Below are 12,191 nucleotides of genomic sequence, written 5' to 3' on the forward strand. Positions count from 1 at the left end.
AGAGTCAGGTAGAGTGATGTTTCCTCCCACAGTGCCCGTCAGGTTCTTCTTCACTTCCTCAGAAGCAGAAAATCTCTTTTTTTTTTTTTTTTTTTTTAAATTTATATATTTTTTTATTAAGGTTTCAAAAGCAGGCATTCGCAGTATGTACATCATGTAAGCATACTTCTTGCTTATATTATCTGCCTTAGATACCGAAATAATATTTTAATTTACATCCGAGTCATAAAGAGAGAATACTTACAACTATATACAATCACATAATCCGAGATAAGAAAACAAACAAAACCAACAAACCTACAAACAAAACAAAACAAAACAAAACAAAAAACAAAAACAAAAAACGAATGTGTTGGTAGGGGGTGATCCTATAAATATATATTCTCATACATCACAGTTATTGGTTTGTAAAAATAAAATCTGGCCTGTGAGGCGTGATATATTTGACCCAGTTTTCCCAGTATGATGTAAATTTCTCCAGCTTGTGGTTAACAGAAGCTGTTATCTTTTCCATGTTGTAGATTTCCATTGTGATTTCCATCCATGTACTTATGTTTGGGCTCTCCGGGATAACCATTTTCTGGTGATACTCTTTTTACAGGCCACCAGTAGAATATTTACTAAATGTTTATCATATTTAGGCCATTCCTGAGGTATATATCCAAAGAACATAGTCTTACTCTCGAGGGGTATTTCGCATTTAAAGATATCCTGTAAGACATTATGTATTTCTCTCCAATAATCCCTCAAGATAGAGCAGTTCCAAAAAATGTGGTAGTGATTTGCACTTTGATTTCCACAGTTCCTCCAACAAGTAGGGGAGTTATCATCATAGTGAGACTTCTGAGAGGGTGTTATAAAATATCTAATTAGGCACTTCCAGCCGAATTCCCTCCACTTTTGTGAGCTGGTACACATCCACTGATACCTCCATATTGCCGTCCATTCTTCCTCTAATATTTTTATCCCTCCTTCCTTCTCCCATTTTGTTCTAATATATGAGGTCGAATGTGGTTTCAAATCCATTAGACACCTTATACAGACATGATACAATTCTATCAATAGTTTCTAAGTTATAGCTTTTTAAGAAGCAGAAAATCTCATCACTGTAAAATATGAAGAGATCCAACAGTCAGTGAGAACTTTAATGAAAGTGATCAGAGATCTTACAAAGAGCCACAGAAAGTAAGTGAGGATTAAATCCAGGCAACATGAAGCACGAGGAGGGTGAAGCTGATACATGTGAGCTGCATCAGTGACAGGAGGAACTCAGCCTCACACATTTTACACCAATCACAACAAGTTCTTACTTTTTGATCTGGTTGTGACAAACTAAACATTTACAGCTGCAAAAAGGTCGTTGGTGTCAAATAATGTTCAAATGTCATGAAGCCATATTTTATTCACAACAGAAGATAGAAAACATTTCACATGTTTAAACTGAGAGAGCTCATTTTTAATCTGATGGTCCAACACGTCTGTAAACGCTGGACGGGGTCATGTTTCCTCTGCAGACGTGCAGACTGATCAACTTATTTCTGAGAAACTCGGCCTCTCGAAGACTCTTTGTACCCGATCATGTCACTGACCTGAGATCTGCTGCCATCAAACACAAAATGATCTCATGAAACAGTGAAATATCTCAGTTTAATAAAACAGAGATCCAACATGATTTTATTCAACAAACCTCAGAGTTTCTTCAACATTTAGTCCAAGTTTCAAATTAAAGCACGAAGAAAGAAAAAACAGTTTGAAAGGATCGACGACCAAACATGTGCAGTAAGTTTGATATCTGAGGTTTACAATAGTGAAATAAAACAATGGACAAATCTTAAGTAGAAAGAAAAAATAGACTTGAAGAAAACAGAAGTTATCTAACGTCAAATGAAACTAACATCTGTGAACAACCAGCTGGAGGAAGTTCACAGTAAAAAACGATGATGACTGTGAGCTGTTGTCACGTCTGTGGAGGCAGACGGTTTGGAGAAGAGAGAGTGTGGACCCAACAGCAGACGATGGAGGCAGGTGATGAACAACAAGCGAGACTCTAACTGCCTGAACTAAACTACAAACAACAGCAAAGGAAGACTGAGAGAAACAAACATCTGAACTGGGGTGAGCTAAACATAAAAGACTACCTGAGACAAGATGCCTGAACCCTCGAACTAGAAACCTGGAAACACAGAAGGAGAAGAGCAGACGAACCAACAGGCAGAGGACAGAGGACTAAATACACCAAGCAGTAACCAGGGGATGAGGACCAGAGGGGGAAACAGCTGAGACTAATCACACACACAGGAGACAGGAAGGAAGCAACCAGAATGACACAGGATATGAGACTGTCAAAGTAAAACAGGAAATAGAAAATTTACAATAATTGATTACACAGCAGTGGAGAGTAGATTTTATCACAGTAGACGTCTTTCTGAAAGCGCTGTAACTAAGTTTAAGAATATAATCCACCCACTGTTATCATCTTCAATGCCCTGTACCAACACAGAGCAGAGCAGCTATCTGAACGCTGCTCCAACAGAGGTCGATTATCTTGTTAATAATTTTACCTCCTCACTACGTACGACTCTGGATACTGTAGCTCCTGTGAAAACTAAGGTCTCTAATCAGAAGTACCTGACTCCATGGTATAAATGGTAAATATAGCACTTTCCTACTCTTCTGAGCACTTAAAGCACTTTATACAACTTGTGCAATCACACAAGCACATTTGTGTTCTAGCTAACACACACACTCACAGTCCGATGGATGCATCAGAGAGCGATTTGGGGTTACTGTCCTGCTCAAGGATATTTGGCATACAGACTAGGGGAGCCAGGAATCGAACCACCAACCTTCCAATCAGTAGAGGACCTGCTCTACCGCCTGAGCTACAGCCACCCTGTAAATTCTCAAACACGTACCTAAAGCAGATGACTCGTAATCTGGAGAGGAAATGGCGTGTCACAAATTTAGAGGATCATCATTTAGCCTGGAGAAATAGTTTGCTGCTTTATAAGAAAGCCCTCCACAAAGCCAGAACATCTTACTATTCATCACTGATTGAAGAAAATCAGAACAACCCCAGGTTTCTCTTCAGCTCTGTAGCCAGGCTGACAAAGAGTCAGAGCTCTGTTGAGCCAACCATCCCTTTAACGTTAACTAGTAATGACTTCATGAACTTCACAAATAACATTTTTATCATTAGAGAAAAAATTACCAAAAATCATCCCACAGATGTAATATTATCTACAGCTACTCTTTTTCTCACGGTCTGTTGGAGGCAGAACGAGTAGAGAAAGAGTGGAGCACCCAAATCTAGACGCTGATGAGACAGAATAAACTTAACAAAAGTCTTTATTTGTGGCTGAAGCTTGAACTTACAAAAATAAAGCAAAAGTCTGAGATCAACTAAGAAAACGATGAACACTGATTATGAAACATGAAGGGTCACTATGAAGTCTAAAACTGGACAAACATAGAAACCATGGAAACAATGATGAATAATGGCTGCCTTTAAGCTCAACTGAAGCTAAAGAAGAATAACACATGAACTATAATCACAAATCTAAGATTAGACGAATACAAAAATAAACTCAGAGTCCCAGCCTGTGACACCAACGGTCTTTCTGAGTTAACTTCAATAATTACTTCCTCCAAACCATCAACGTGTCTTTTAGACCCCATTCCTACAAAACTGCTCAAAGACGTCCTGCCATTAATTAATGCTTCGATCTTAAATATGATCAGCCTATCTCTAATAATCAGCTATGTACCACAGGCCTTCAAGCTGGCTGTAGTTACACCTTTACTCAAAAAGCATCTCTAGACCCAGCAGCCTTAGCTCATTATAGGCCAATCTCCAACCTTCCTTTATATCATAATAATGTGATGTCTGTGAGATCATTATGATCACACTGTTCTTCAGACTTTGTCATAAAGCTGATTTCTGCTCTTGTTATGAAGCCTGGAAGGATCCAAAGACAAACTTTATCCTCCACATCTGGCAGACCAAACATCTGCTGACAGATGCAGTGAAGCTGAAGCTGCTTCTGTTGGTCTGTCAGCTGTTTGTTCAACAAACACATTTCTGACTGAACAGTTTGTTCACAGGTAAAAGCTGCATCGCTCTAAGAATGAGCCAAACACCTGTTTTTGTCACTGATACACAGAAGAATGATTTTAGGACCCTGAACAACAACGAAGAAGCTCTAACTTACCGAAAAACATGAGAATAAAGCTCATCTGAGGCATCGTGACTTCCTGTTACTGTGGAGGGTTTTTACACGAAGAAGCCAAAATAGCCTCTCTCTCTCTCTCTGTTTATCTCTCTCGCTCGCACTGCATGCTGGGAGTTTGGTGGGTGTGGGTGAGACTGTGTGAGTTTTTCATTAAATGCTTTTTCAGTTTTCTCACTGTGTTTGTTGTGTGATCGTTTCAGAGCTGTCTGTGATTGTTAGTTTGTTGTGTTTTTGGCAGAGATGGCGTCCAGTGGGACGCTGTCTTTGAAGCATGGAGTCAGGGTGGAGCTGCAGCCGAGCACCGCCCTCGAGCAGGTGCTGTTGGCTGTAGGAGAGCAGGTGGATGAATAAAGCGGTTGTTATTCTCTGAAAGAGCAGGGGTTTGTCAGCCAGCTTAGAGAGCAGATGTCTCGTTGGTATCTAGATATAGTAGATATGTAGCCGCCTCATCCTTATGCACACACTTGCTGTTTTAGTGCCACCACCTGGTCGTCTGGAAGAGGTGCAGAAGCGTCTGGTGAAGTTTGTCTGGTCTAGTCAGCATTGGCCTGTATCTTCCTGTGTCAGAGGGGGAACAAGGACTAATGGACGTTTTGTCTTTAGCCTACAGACTGCACAGAGGCTGCTGTACGACTGTGGTTACTGCTGGCTGACTTCTGCTCGTTGCTTCTCAGGAGAGCAGGCCAGCTTGGATTGGATAGTACCATATCACCCTATTAGAGCACTTCGCTCTCACACTGCAGGCCTACTTGTTGTTCCTCGAGTATTTAAAAGTAGAATGGGAGGCAGAGCCTTCAGTTTTCAGGCCCCTCTTCTGTGGAACCAGTTTGGATTCAGGAGACAGACACTATCTCTACTTTTAAGATTAGGCTTCAAACTTTCCTGTTTGCTAAAGCATATAGTTAGGGCTGGACCAGGTGACCCTGAATCCTCCCTTAGTTATGCTGCAATAGGTTTAGGCTGCCGGGGATTCCCATGATGCATTTTTCCTTCCCACTGTCACCAAAGTGCTTGCTCATAGGTGGTCTTATGATTGTTGGGTTTTACTCTGTATGTATTATTGTGCGCTCTACTGTACAATATAAAGCACCTTGAGGCGACTGTTGTTGTGATTTGGCGCTGTATAAATAAAATTGAATTGAATTGAATCGTGCTGTCAGATTTGTGATCTGATTTCAAAACAAACTGCTGAAGATTTTCTCTTATTTTGGACACTCACTGTTCGGACACTGAGACGGGAAAGCTGTCAGGAATATTAAAAAGTGTCTAAGATGTTTACACAGCTGTTTGCATGTTTGTGTTTATTTGTTTGTCACTGCTGGAAACGTCTTCATGGATCTGAGTGAACGACGAGTTTACACCTGTTATCAAACCTGTTCAATTCAATTTATTCAATTCAATTTTATTTATATAGCGCCAAATCACAACAAAAGTCGCCTCAAGGCGCTTCATAGATACAGAGAAAAACCCAACAATCATATGACCCCCTATGAGCAAGCACTTTGGCGACAGTGGGAAGGAAAAACTCCCTTTTAACAGGAAGAAACCTCCGGCAGAACCAGGCTCAGGGAGGGGCGGCCATCTGCTGCGACCGGTTGGGGTGAGAGAAGGAAGACAGGATAAAAGACATGCTGTGGAAGAGAGACAGAGGTTAATAACAGATATGATTCAATGCAGAGAGGTCTATTAATACATAGTGAGTGAGAAAGGTGACTGGAAAGGAAAAACTCAATGCATCTTGGGAATCCCCCGGCAGCCTACGTCTATTGCAGCATAACTAAGGGAGGATTCAGGGTCACCTGGTCCAGCCCTAACTATATGCTTTAGCAAAAAGGAAAGTTTTAAGCCTAATCTTGAAAGTAGAGATAGTTTCTGTCTCCCGAATCCAAACTGGAAGCTGGTTCCACAGAAGAGGGGCCTGAAAACTGAAGGCTCTGCCTCCCATTCTACTTTTAAATACTCTAGGAACAACAAGTAGGCCTGCAGAGCGAGAGCGAAGTGCTCTAATAGGGTGATATGGTACTACAAGGTCATTAAGATAAGATGGGGCCTGATTATTTAAGACCTTGTATGTGAGGAGCAGGATTTTGAATTCAATTCTGGATTTAACAGGAAGCCAATGAAGGGAAGCCAAAACAGGAGAAATATGCTCTCTCCTTCTAGTCCCTGTCAGGACTCTTGCTGCAGCATTTTGGATTAGCTGAAGGCTTTTCAGTGAGTTTTTTGGACATCCTGATAATAATGAATTACAGTAGTCCAGCCTGGAAGTAATAAATGCATGAACTAGTTTTTCAGCGTCACTCTGAGACAGGATATTTCTAATTTTAGAGATGTTGCGCAAATGGAAGAAAGCAGTCTTACATATTTGTTTAATATGTGCGTTGAAGGACATGTCCTGGTCAAAAATGACTCCAAGGTTCCTCACAGCGTTACTGGAGGCCAAGGTAATGCCATCCAGAGTATGAATCTGGTTAGATACCATATTTCTAAGATTTTCAGGGCCGAGTACAATAACCTCAGTTTTATCTGAATTAAGAAGCAGAAAGTTAGCGGCCATCCAGGTCTTTATGTCTTTAAGACATTCCTGCAGTTTAACTAATTGGTGTGTGTTATCTGGCTTCATGGACAGATAGAGCTGGGTGTCATCTGCATAGCAGTGAAAATGTATGCTATGTCTTCTAATGATGCTGCCTAAGGGAAGCATGTATAATGTAAACAGAATTGGTCCTAGCACTGAACCCTGTGGAACTCCATAATTGACCTCAGTGTGTGAAGAGGACTCTCCATTTACATGCACAAACTGGAGTCTATTAGATAGATATGATACAAACCACTGCAGTGCAGTACCTGTAATACCTACAGCATGTTCTAATCGCTCTAATAGGATATTATGGTCGACAGTATCGAACGCTGCACTGAGGTCTAGCAGGACAAGCACAGAGATGAGTCCACTGTCAGAGGCCATAAGAAGATCATTTGTAACCTTCACTAAAGCTGTTTCTGTGCTGTGATGAGCTCTGAAACCTGACTGAAACTCTTCAAATAAACCATTCCTCTGCAGATGATCTGTTAGCTGTTTGACAACTACTCTTTCAAGGATTTTTGATATGAAAGGAAGGTTGGAGATTGGCCTATAATTAGCTAAGACTGCTGGGTCTAGAGATGGCTTTTTGAGTAAAGGTTTAACCACAGACAGCTTGAAGGCCTGTGGTACATAGCCGATTATTAGAGATAGGTTGATCATATTTAAGATCGAAGAATTAATCAATGGCAGGACTTCTTTGAGCAGTTTTGTAGGAATGGGGTCTAAAAGACACGTTGATGGTTTGGAGGAAGTAATTATTGAAGTTAACTCAGAAAGATCAATTGGAGAAAAAGAGTCTAACTTAACATCAATGGTACTAAGAGTAGCTGTAGATAATATTACATCTGTGGGATGATTACTGGTAATTTTTTCTCTAATGATAAAAATTTTATTTGTGAAGAAGTTCATGAAGTCATTACTAGTTAACGTTAAAGGGATGGTTGGCTCAACAGAGCTCTGACTCTTTGTCAGCCTGGCTACAGTGCTGAAGAGAAACCTGGGGTTGTTCTTATTTTCTTCAATCAGTGATGAATAGTAAGATGTTCTGGCTTTGCGGAGGGCTTTCTTATAAAGCAGCAAACTATTTCTCCAGGCTAAATGATGATCCTCTAAATTTGTGACACGCCATTTCCTCTCCAGATTACGAGTCATCTGCTTTAGGGTACGTGTTTGAGAATTATACCACGGAGTCAGGTACTTCTGATTAGAGACCTTAGTTTTCACTGGAGCTACAGTATCCAGAGTCGTACGTAGTGAGGAGGTGAAATTATTAACAAGATAATCGACCTCTGTTGGGGTAGCGTTCAGATAGCTGCTCTGCTCTGTGTTGGTACAGGGCATTGAAGATGATAACAGTGGGTGGATTATATTCTTAAACTTAGTTACAGCGCTTTCAGAAAGACATCTACTTTGATAAAATCTACTCTCCACCGCTGTGTAATCAATTATTGTAAATGTAAATGTTATCAGGAAATGATCAGACAGGAGAGGGTTTTCAGGAAACACTGTTAAATGTTCAGTTTCTATGCCATATGTTAAAAAAAGATCTAGAGTGTGATTAAAGTGGTGGGTGGGTTCTTTTACATTTTGAGAGAAGCCAATTGAGTCTAATAACAGACTAAATGCCATGTTGAGGCTGTCATTTTTAGCATCTACATGGATGTTAAAATCACCCACAATAATTATTTTATTTGAGCTCAGAACTAAATTAGATATAAAGTCTGAGAAATCAGACAGAAACTCTGTGTAAGGCCCAGGTGGACGATAGATGATAACAAGTAAGACTGGTTTCTGAGTTTCACAGCTGGGGTGGACAATGTTAAGCATCAGGCTTTCAAATGAATTAAAAGTCTGTCTTGGTCTTTCATTAATTAATAGGCTGGTGTGAAAAATTGCTGCCACACCGCCCCCTCGGCCTGTGCTTCGAGGTTTCTGGTAGTTAGAATGACTCGGGGGTGTTGATTCATTTAAACTAACATAATCATCCTGCTGCAACCAGGTTTCTGTAAGGCAGAGTAAATCAATTTGTTGATCAATTATTAAGTCATGTACTAACAGAGACTTGGAGGAGAGAGACCTAATATTTAATAATCCACATTTCACTGTTTTACTCTTTGGTTCAGATGTGGATACTGTATTGTTCTTTCTTTTTGATTGTTTATGTTTAAGTTGTTTGTTGCTGGTTTTTAGTTTGTTTTTTGTCTTTTTGGAAGCTGACACAGTCTCTATGGAGATGGGTTTTTGGGGGGGTAGCAGGAGGAGAGAAGCTGCAGAGAGGCGTGTAAGACTGCAACTCTGCTTCCTGGTCCCAACTCTGGATAGTCATATTTTCAACATCCTGTTGAAGCCGACAGGATGTTTCTGCTTAATTTCCTCTGAATGAAAACATTCAGAATAAATTGATTTAAGACTTACACTAAAAATTATTGCATAAGACTTTTAACAGCTGATTTTTACAAATATTTCTGAAACTTCATCCACACAAAGACTCATATCCAACAACCTTTCCTCGTTCTGTTGTATTATTACTTCCCTTTAACTTGTGCTAAATGTGTGTGACAGCAGACTGCCACAGTGTTTGTGTATTATTGAGCTCATGAAGCAGTTTGAACAAGTCTTGTGAAAGCTAAGCAAACATGACAGAGTGAGCTCAGGCGAGGAGGATGAGCGGCTGAAATATGAGCCTTCAAACAGGTTCGCTTTAAGATAAATGAGTTTACTGAGCTCTACATGATGCAAAGAACTAAAATACAAAGTCTGAAATCTGCATGAAATATTCCATCAGGAATAAATCTGTTTGAGAAGCTAAAAGATGCAACGATCAGCTTTGTTTTCATGAATGTTTAAAGACATGAGCCGTACTCACCGCAGACGCTCTGCTGTGTTGATGGGGAACTCTGACAAACTCACACTAACGTTTGTTTGAAAAGAAAAGAGAAAGCGAAGAGCGCAGCAGGTGTTTGAACTGAGCGTGTGTCAGAGTAAATGTGCTTCTGACTCACCTGTGGAGCTCCGCCTCCTGCAGTGTCAGCTGAGCAGCTCCTGTGATGTGGAAGTTAGTGTCCTTCCTCCTGCTGGAGACCTCGTATCAGACTGTGTGTTGGTGCCTGGTTATGAGCTGGAAGCCTCAGCCCTCTGAAATTTGTTTCAGCCTCCAGTTTTCCAACAATAAACCACATTACTGCCATCATACATCCAACAAAGCAGAGAAACAGTGAAGTAGTTACTACGAGATGAACCTCATTCATCAACTTTAGTATTTTATATCCCTCCAGCACCATAAATACACAAATACATGTCATAAGCTTGTTAGCATCAGTAAGAAAGACGAGCCCAAACTCTGACACGGACAACAGCAAACAAAAAGCTGCATGAACACATGCTAAAGCTACTTGGACATGGAGTCACTATTTCACTGTGGTGGAGAGGCTTGTGTGGCTAATAAGCAACGTTGTGTTTTATTTTGAATCAGAAAAGTGAGAAAAATATTATATCATGTAATCAATGCAGATGAAGCTAGTTGTTACCATGAAAAGTGTGAGATTTATAAGAAGGGGAACAATTTAAGCAGGTTTTGTTGTGGATTTTTTTTGATGACCAGGAAGCTCCTGATCATGCATGGAGGGTTTCACCCCAACTCCAGCACCCTGAGGCTGTACGCTAAGTGGAAGGAAGGGGGCCGGGGACTGGTGAGTGTCAGCACCACAGTCCAGGATGAGACAACAAACATCCACGAATGCATCATTAAGATGGCCCCAACCGACCGTGTGCTCAGTGAATACCTCAGGCCGCAGAAACCCAAGAAAGAGGAGGAAGAAGAGGCACCAACATGGCAGGACAGGCCCCTGTGAGGTATTTACCACCAGCAGATAGGAGGAGGAGGTGGCTGATACCCAGAAATCGTGATCGATGTAGCGGTTCTGAATGACAGCAACATCAGGAAGAAGGAACACGAGAAGCTGGAGAAGTACCAAGGGCTCAGAGAAGAGCTGGAGAGGATGTGGAGGGTGAAGGTGACGGTGGTCCCAGCGGTAATCGGACCACTCGGTGCAGTGACTCCCAAGCTAGGCGAGTGGCTCCAGCAGATCCCGGGAACAACATCGGAGATCTCTGTCCAGAAGAGCGCAGTCCTGGGAACACCAATCAAATGGTTTGTGTCATGACCCATAAACTTTGGTCAAGTATTCACATGTATATCATAGGTTTATGCCACCTGTTGATGTACACTGTTTGTAGTGAGATTTAATAAGAAGGACCGATGTGTAACTTTAATCGTGTTATGGCCGACTGTGACTAGGGTTGCCAACCGTTCCTTGAAAAACGGAATCGTCCCGTATTGAGCTAATAAGGGACGCACTTTGTCCTGTAATACAGTGAGAATCAAAAGTAGTCTATAAATGTTAATGGCCAACAGGGAAACAAACGCCGACACTGCGGTGCAAGTCTCGGACGACAGCACACCTAAAGCTGGGCAAACACTGTGCGATTTTTTCAGTCACGTTATTCAGCTCCTGCTCAAACTGCACGATTGACTCACAGGGGTTAGAAGTTCATAGGTCACGATGCAGGTCTCACACTATACGGCCCGATGCTCTGATGCGACCTGAGTGCTCAGACTGTGCGTCCATAAAATGAAGGTTATAACAGAAAATCTGTCGCTCTCTCTCTCTGTCTTTCACTCACACACGCACACCACCACCATCAACTTTGCTAAATTGCTAATGAAAAACATGATCAGGCAGCTGTGATTGAGCAGCAGTGTAAATCCAACTATTTTCACGGTTGTTGTGGTCGTGATAATTTTGTGATGCCACATGGAAAAGGCTCGGATGAGCTTTCCAAAGTTCTACAAGTTGTGCCTCCATCGCTTGTGTCCAGATCACAGGCTGCACAGCCGTGCTGCTCCGTCTTTTTCACCGTTTACGTGTTTGCGTGTGAGCAGTGTGAGCGGCTGCGGTGACACCCTCACGAGCGATTGATGATCGGGAGCTGGTCGTGAGGTGTTCATCGCTTCTCGTTACCCCACGTATACTACACGACGCACGACGAAGGCCAAAATCGGGCCGATCACCAAATCGGTCGCACGACTCAAAAATCGGCTCAAAATGGGCCAAAAATCGCACAGTGTGAGCCCAGCATTAGACCAGCATTAGACCAGCAATGTTTGTTCCCCTCAGAGAAAGGGAAAAAAAGGCTGCAAAAGTACTGGGAGGAATGGGAAAAGGAAAACACCTGGCTGGGAAAGTGCACGATAACACCTATAAAGCGCACTGCACTGTGTGCCGGCGCACTTTTTCCATAGGCATGCTTCTAATGGTGGGCGCATGAAGAACATGAGGGGCGTGAAAGCTCGGGGAACCCTTAACCAATTTTTT

This window comes from Perissodus microlepis, chromosome 6 (assembly GCF_051167445.1).
Source record: "Perissodus microlepis isolate ML-2025 ecotype Zambia chromosome 6, ASM5116744v1, whole genome shotgun sequence".
Classification (NCBI taxonomy): domain Eukaryota; kingdom Metazoa; phylum Chordata; class Actinopteri; order Cichliformes; family Cichlidae; genus Perissodus; species Perissodus microlepis.